Source organism: Cibotium barometz, chromosome 23 (assembly GCF_041138505.1).
Source record: "Cibotium barometz isolate CiBa-2024 chromosome 23, ASM4113850v1, whole genome shotgun sequence".
In the NCBI taxonomy this organism is placed as follows: Eukaryota; Viridiplantae; Streptophyta; class Polypodiopsida; order Cyatheales; family Cibotiaceae; genus Cibotium; species Cibotium barometz.
Window position 1 is genome coordinate 29,175,279 of NC_141068.1, and position 8,559 is coordinate 29,183,837.

Below are 8,559 nucleotides of genomic sequence, written 5' to 3' on the forward strand. Positions count from 1 at the left end.
ATCATCATTCAAGTCAGTTGCCTGCAAATCATGAAATCTGAAACGCCGCAGTTTTTGTCTGCAGAAACGCGTGTATACACCCGTCAAAAAACGCGTGTATACACCCGTCCAGAAACGCGTCTATACTCGCGTGAAAAAACTCTGCAGACAGGTTACACGCGCTGCTACACGCGTTCGTACACGCGACCTGCGAAAAAAATTTCTCGAAAAGACCGACCCCCCGACAAAGACAGAATGTCCTTATAAAAGGACCAGCCATTGTCGCCCCTGTCAGGATGCAGTAACCCAATCGTGTGCAAAAAGACAAACCCAAAGAGCAAAGAGCAAAGTAAACAAATCTGACAAAAGAGACAAGGCACAGGACAAAGTGACTCACCTCTGAAAAAGTGAGTCCTCTCTGCTCCTTCTCTGCTCCCTCCTCCCGTGTGTGTGCTCCTTTCTCTGCTCCCTCCTTGCTGTTGGAAGAGGCGAAAACAGGCGAAAACGCATGCACTGTTGATTTCTTAGTTCAAAATCTATATTTGGGGAAGGCGGGCTGTTTTTAGTTTAAACATACCGCCGCGTTTATATTCGCGTTTATGAACGCGGGTATATTCGCGTGTATGTGATTTTAGCTGCGTTAATACACGCGTTTTGCAGAAATTAGCCGCGTGAATACACGCGATTTTTAGGAAGTAGCCGCGTTAATACACGCAATTTTTAGGAGATAGCCGCGTCAATACACGCGATTTTGTGCTTTCATTAAGAACATATAATGATTTTGTGTTTTCTGATTTGTACACAGGATGTCATCAACCTCTTCAAGCAGTTCTGGGGAAGATGAGACAATGCGTCATCGTAATCGCGATGTGTGGTTGGGACAACGGATCAAATGTATGTGTAATCGATGTCAAGGATGCATTGTACGAGCACGTCGAATTACCTTGAATCACATCTCCATGTATGGAGAATGGAATCAAACAGGTTTAGAGGTGAGTAGATGTAAATTGATGGTATTCAAATGACTCATGGTATCCAAATTAAATTAATAGAGTTGTAACATATAATTTGATAAATTGAAGCAGGATGCAGTACCACACCCTAACATGGTACCCTACGCGCGACGAGAGCACGTAAAGCGTCGACGAGATGATGCTGGAGCTTCGGGATCTGTTATCAGAGATGAGTGGGAAAGGGACGACAATAGCCCTGCACCCCACGAAGTTGTGGAAGAGGAGGTGCTTGATGATATGGTGCGGAATCTTTTTAAGGATGATCCCAAAGGTATGGACGACGATGATATGGAACAAGAGCATCTTTATAAGGCTTCATCGACACCGGTGTTTGAAGGGTGCACATTCTCAGTTTTACGTGCTTCACTTGAACTACTTAATATACAAACAGTTTATGGATGGAGCAATGCAAGTCTTGACGCTTTGTTGAAGTAAGCATTCTAACTTACAAATTTAAATTAGTGGTTTAAGGTTTAGGATTTAAGACTAATTATAATTGATAATATTGGATGCAGGCTATTATCAAACATGCTTCCAAAGGAAAATAGACTACCCACCTCAAGAGACATAGCGAGGCGCTATGTGACATCTCTTGGAGGACTGGATTATGATAAAATACATGCATGCGTCAATGATTGCATTCTCTTTCGTGGGACGCATAAGGAGGCTCTACATTGTCCCACTTGTGGTGAAGCAAGGTACAGAACAGATATGAAGAGTTTTGATGTACCTCGTAAAGTCTTGCGACACTTTCCTATAATTCCTCGCATCAAACACATGTTCAAGTGCAAATCCATAGCAGAGCTCATGTCATGGCATTCCTCACATCGATCGGATGATGGCATGTGGAGAATTCCCGCAGACACTCCTGCTTGGAAGCATATTGAAGATGAGTGGCCCAGCTTTAAAACAGAGCCCAGAAACTTGAGACTTGGCCTGGGTATGGATGGAGTGAATCCATTTGGTTTCAAAAGCACCGCATACAGCGTGTGGCCAGTTGTGTTGGTGAATTACAACCTTCCACCATCAATGGCGATCAAGAAGGGACATCTTATGTTATCCCTTCTAATTCCAGGGAAACATAAAGTCAAGCATATGGATGTTTATCTTGAACCACTGATTGATGAGTTGGAGGAACTATGGAGAGGTGTTGCGGTGGTGGACATTAGTAGGCCTCCCTCCTCTCGACACTTCGACTTAAAAGCAGTGTTGATGTGGACAATGCATGACTTTCCAGGATACAGCGATTGTTCTGGTAAGAATTCTAATTACCTCCCTACTCTATTACTATTGGCTATATATATTAATTAGACGGTTTGACTTTATTATTCTAACTTTTATTTATATTTTAACAGGTTTGAAAACATCGGGTAAACATGCATGTCCTGTTTGTGGCCCTTCGTTAGTACATGAGTATGCTGATGGTTTGTGTAAGACTATATTCGATAATCATCATCGATTTCTCCCCTCAGATCATCCTAAATATGTTGCTAGTAAGAGTAACATTCCTCCACAAACACTTCGTGCAAAAGATTGGAAGCGTATTTGGGAGTCTACAACTATTCTTCCTCCAGATGGCATGAACAGGTATAGTGATGTTTTTTCAATCTTGTTTTGTGTAGTCTCTAATTGGATTAAAGGTCACATAGAGCAATCCCTTGTGCAGGTACTCCATTTTTTTCCGGCTGCCATATTGGACCCATCTTAAGATCAACCATCTTCTTGATCCCATGCACATCTTCAAGAATGTGGGATCTGGTATTTGGGAACATATTACTGGTAAACGAGACAATGTTAGCGTACGTGAGGACTTGCGGGTCGCAGGACGTATGCGTCAAGCTTGGCCACGAGAGGTGGGTGGGCACGTTCGTCTTCCGCCTGCACCATGGATTATATCAAAGAAAGAGGAGAAGCAGGTAAAGCAGGCCATCACCACTTTGCGTACTCCCACTGGATGCATGAGATCATTGAAGGGAGCCTTTACAACCACCAAGAAAAGAGGCGTTGAGCAACTATATGGGTTGAAGTCCCACGATTGGCACAAGATGCTTCAAGTAAGTGTTTTCCAAGTCTTGTACGTACGTTGAAATTAAATTTTGTAATGCCATAAACCATAAATGTGCTCTTATGTGCGCAATTCATACTACCTACTAGCATCGACCATTGTGCGAATAAGAGTTTGAAAAAATGTATTTATAAGATGGGCGAGCTTGTGAGGTATGTAAAACCCATGCTCAGATCACCCTTCCTTATACCTTGCAAAATGAACGTGCATGAGGTATAACGTACTATTTATTTATTTTTCAGATATGTTAGTTCCAAAGCAATTGATCCAGCCACGTTGGATGATGCGCGTGTTATGGCAGTGGAGGTGGTTTGTTTGGTAGAGGAAACTTTTCCGCGAACCATTCTCACAAGTCAACTGCATCTCATTGTGCATTTAGTGGACGAAATTGCTTTATGTGGTACTGTGCATGCACGTTGGATGTTCTTCCTAGAGCGCTTCATGAAGACCTTAAAAGACTTTGTGAGGCAAAGTGCAAGGCCTGAAGGAAGCATGGCCGAGGGTTGGTTGATACAAGAGTCTCTTGTATATATTTCAGAATTTCTTGGTCAGGTGGACAGCTCTTTGCCACGACTATGGAGCAATGAAGAGGACTTGAGGATGACCTCTATTGTGCCTCAAGGAAAAGGACAGAGTAAAGTAATTGACAGAACATTGATTGATGATCTCAATTTCACTTGTATCCTTAATAGTGATGTGATGAGCAGATGGGTTACAAGATATGAGGATGCAAAGACAAAAAGGCAAGCAGAAAGAGCTCTCTTTCGGAGGCAACATGGCTCTCGGAAGGCGTACCCTAAGCATCTAGCAACACTTCCGAATGATATCCATGTTGATTGGTTGCATGAGGAAATGGAGAGAGCAGAGAGCGACGAGGGGCTGCATATCACGGCGGAAGAATGGGAGTATGCACGAGGATGCATGTCAAAGGTACATAGAACTAATGTTTTGCATTAGTTGTAAGTGATTTGCTTTTAATATTTATTCACATTGCTTACACAAATATTGCTTCTATTTTGGCCCAGTGCACTATGTTCAATGCTATATGGTGTGAAGGCAAGCATTTTCGAACACAAAGAATTGATGAAAAGAGAAATACACAAGATTGCGGTGTCATTAGTAGCTTTGAGGGAGCTAATGGAAAAATGGATGATTATTGTGGCATAATCCAAGACATATTTAGGCTTGACTTTCGTCGCTTCTTTGTGTATGTTTTGGATGTCAAATGGCAAATGAACGTGGTAGAAAAAGGGCCTGATGCAACGATAAAACGCCATGCACGTAGATATGTAACTATTGACTCTACAAAGTTCTGGCAAACAAAGAAAGATAGGCTCGTATTGCCACAACAATGTGAGCAGGTATGCATTTTTTTACTAATGTGTTTCATGTACATATATATCTAAGCTCGCGTACCCCTTGACTTTTGATATGCTAATTAATTACTGTACTGTGTGTATTTGAGTAGGTTATCTATCTACCAATGGTGCATGACATCAAATGGTGGTACGTCATCCCTATTGCACCACGTTCCAAAGTGATGTATAATACATTCACTGATATGGAGCATATGGAGGATGTAACAAGCCGCAATGAAGATGACGTCGAACATGCCATTGAAGATGTTGTGATCGATGATCAAGAAATAAGAGATGATCGTGATAATGAGGATGAGCATGCCATTTCTCATGATCATGAGAATGACCCTACCATTGAGGATGATGGTGATGTTGATGAGGATGATCAGGACATCGATACCATTATCAATGGAGTACAGAATATGGATAGTGGAATAAATTTAATCGTAGCCTTACCAATTGATCAAATGGATATTGATGTTGATCGTTTGGCAAGGATGGATCTTATTGAAGATGAGATCGAACCCTAACCAATCCGTCACTGTATGTTCTAAATTGATGACATTTCTATCATCTCATATGCATGATTTATTTTTGAATATATTTCATTGTTGTAAATGCATGTAGTGGGATTGTGTAATGATGTATACTGTAATGTACTATGAGATGGTTTAAGGAAAATAGTTTTTAATTTTGTAAAGGAATTCAGTTTTTCTTCAGTTTTTCTCTGCCATGCGTGTATTAATCCGTGTATAGTAGCGTGTATTTATCCGTGTATAATAGCGAGTATTAATCCGTGAATAGTAGCGTGTATTTATCCGTGTATAATAGCGAGTATTATCCCGTGAATATTATCGTGTATTTATGCGTGTATTACTGCGTGTATATAAACGCGTTTATACACGCGTTGATAAATGCAAATATACACGCGAACTTAAATGCTAAAATACACGCGCCCGATTCTATTCAAATACAAGCGCGACAATACACGCGTTCATAATTTATCGCGTGTATGAAACGCGTGTAGGGCAGCATTGTCTTGTAGTGTGAGCAGGTATGCATTTTTTTACTAATGTGTTTCATATACATATATATCTAAGCTCGCGTACCCCTTGACTTTTGATATGCTAATTAATTACTGTACTGTGTGTATTTGAGTAGGTTATCTATCTACCAATGATGCATGACATCAAATGGTGGTACGTCATCCCTATTGCACCACGTTCCAAAGTGATGTATAATACATTCACTGATATGGAGCATATGGAGGATGTAACAAGCCGCAATGAAGATGACGTCGAACATGCCATTGAAGATGTTGTGATCGATGATCAAGAAATAAGAGATGATCATGATAATGAGGATGAGCATGCCATTTCTCATGATCATGAGAATGACCCTACCATTGAGGATGATGGTGATGTTGATGAGGATGATCAAGACATCGATACCATTATCAATGGAGTACAGAATATCGATAGTGGAATAAATTTAATCGTAGCCTTACCAATTGATCAAATGGATATTGATGTTGATCGTTTGGCAAGGATGGATCTTATTGAAGATGAGATCAAACCCTAACCAATCCGTCACTGTATGTTCTAAATTGATGACATTTCTATCATCTCATATGCATGATTTATTTTTGAATATATTTCATTGTTGTAAATGCATGTAGTGGGATTGTGTAATGATGTATACTGTAATGTACTATGAGATGGTTTAAGGAAAATAGTTTTTAATTTTGTAAAGGAATTCAATTTTTTTTCAATTTTTCTCTGCCATGCGTGTATTAATCCGTGTATAGTAGCGTGTATTTATCCGTGTATAATAGCGAGTATTACCCCGTGAATATTATCGTGTATTTATGCGTGTATTACTGCGTGTATATAAACGCGTTTATACACGCGTTGATAAATGCAAATATACACGCGAGCTTAAATGCTAAAATACACGCGCCCGATTCTATTCAAATACAAGCGCGACCATACACGCGTTCGTAATTTATCGCGTGTATGAAACGCGTGTATGGCAGCATTGTCTTGTAGTGTGGGATTGTATTTTCAAGAGGATTTAGAACCCTTCTACCTCCTCTAAGCTTATTTTTGATGTGGCTTATGGCCCACAAAAGTAGCATGAACCAATGAATGTGCTCACAAGTTAAAAATAGTCCTAAATAGGCATTTACAAAAGATGTGGACTCTAGAAGGGACATTGAGACAACTACGCACATGTTTATTAATTATTGTGGTACTCAATCTTAGATTTCACCTAACATGCATGCTGCTTAGAAACTTAGAAATGTGTGAAAAGGATTAGACTTGGAAAATGATTTTGCTTGGTGTTTCTCCTAACACTACAACACATCGAGAGCACAGCAGTGTTTCTGTAGCAATTTCAAAAGTAGTGTTTTCGCTGCTGAGTAGTGTTTTCACTTCTCAATAGCATTTTTTGTAGCGAAATACTACTGCTCCCTCACCTATAAATAGACCCTCATTCTTTTGTATTCTCATCTGTGAACTATACCATGCTAGTATTACATTAAAATAATGATATTTTCTATTATCCTTTAAAAATCCTCTACATTTTGGAGAGATTGGAGCTTCTCTCTCTCTTCAACCTTCCTTGGAGCTTTCCTCTAAACACACTAACCAATTGATTGGTTGGGGGCTTCTTCTAAGATAGAGAAGCAAGCAAAAACAAGAGATGTAATTTTATGGTTTTTCTCTATTATTCTCAATGTTTTCACTTCTCAAACCCTCTCAAGCTTGAGAAGTTTCTAAATTAAGTGTTTATAATGCAAATCAAGATTTTCTTAAGAGTTGTGATGAATAATTAAGAAAAGTTTACATTTATGCTTAATTAGGATGCTTTCTATGTTTATCTCTCTCTCCCCAAAAGAATGGTCATTCCTATGACCAATTCTTTTTTTTTTGGGGGGGGGTGGGTTTGCAGCAAAGAAATGCTGCTATACTATAAAAATATCTTGCTTTTTTGGTTGCTTCTTTTGCCATTGCATAGTTTTTATCTTTTCAATATAATAAACTTGGTATAGGAGCAAAGAAATGCTGCTATACTATAAAAATATCTTGCTTTTTTGGTTGCTTCTTTTGCCATCACATAGTTTTTATCTTTTCAATATAATAAACTTAGTATCTATCACTTCTACCTCTCCTACCCTATCCTCCTCAAGCTCAAGCAAGGTATGTCTACTCTTTTTCTTTATCACCTAACAAGCTTTCCATGAAAGCGTTTTTATGAGTATTTCCTTTCTCTTTTCTCTCTTTTAAGCTTTTCTTTTCTTCTTTTTTCCTTCTTATTGAAGCTTAACCATTATGAGGATTTTTCCTTCTTCTTTTTCTCTCCCATTAAAGCTTCATATGGTAAGAGATATTGATTTTTAATACTTTTTTTTCTTAACTTGGTTTGATTTTGTAGGTTTTCAACAGATACAACCCTCAGAAGAGATATCTTTCTTGTATGTTTCTTCTTTCATGCTTTTACATGTTTATAGGGTTTTTAAGTTTTAGGGCTTTTAAGATTAGGATTTTTTATTAATACTTTTTTTCCTTAATTTAGTTTGATTTTGTAGCTTTTTAACACACTTCTCATAAGGTAAGAGATCTTTTTCTTGTATGTTTCTTCTCTTATGTTTTTACATGTTATAGGGTTTGTAAGTTTTAGGCTTTTAAGATTAGGGTTGGTTATTTTTCTCATGCTCCATGGATAGCCTTTAGAGAGCTATGCTTCTCTCAAGAGATAGCCATATGCCTTAGCCTCATGCATGAGACTTATGCATAAGCCATATGCATAAGCTTTATATATGAGGCTTATGAATAAGCCACATGCATGAGACTTGTGAATAAGCATGCCGGTAGCTACCAATGCATGCTAGTAGTTACCCAAGCATGTGGATAACTACCAGTACATGCTGGTAGCTTCCTAGGCATGCCTATATCTTCCTAGGCATGTTGGTAGCTACCTAGGCATGCCGGTAGCTATAGCCATATGCATGCCGATAGCTATAGCCATATGCATGCATTAGCCATATGCATGTTGGTAGCTACCTAGACATGCCGGTAGCTATAGTCATATGCATGCATTAGCCTAATGCATGCCTATAGCCATATGCATGTTGGTAGCT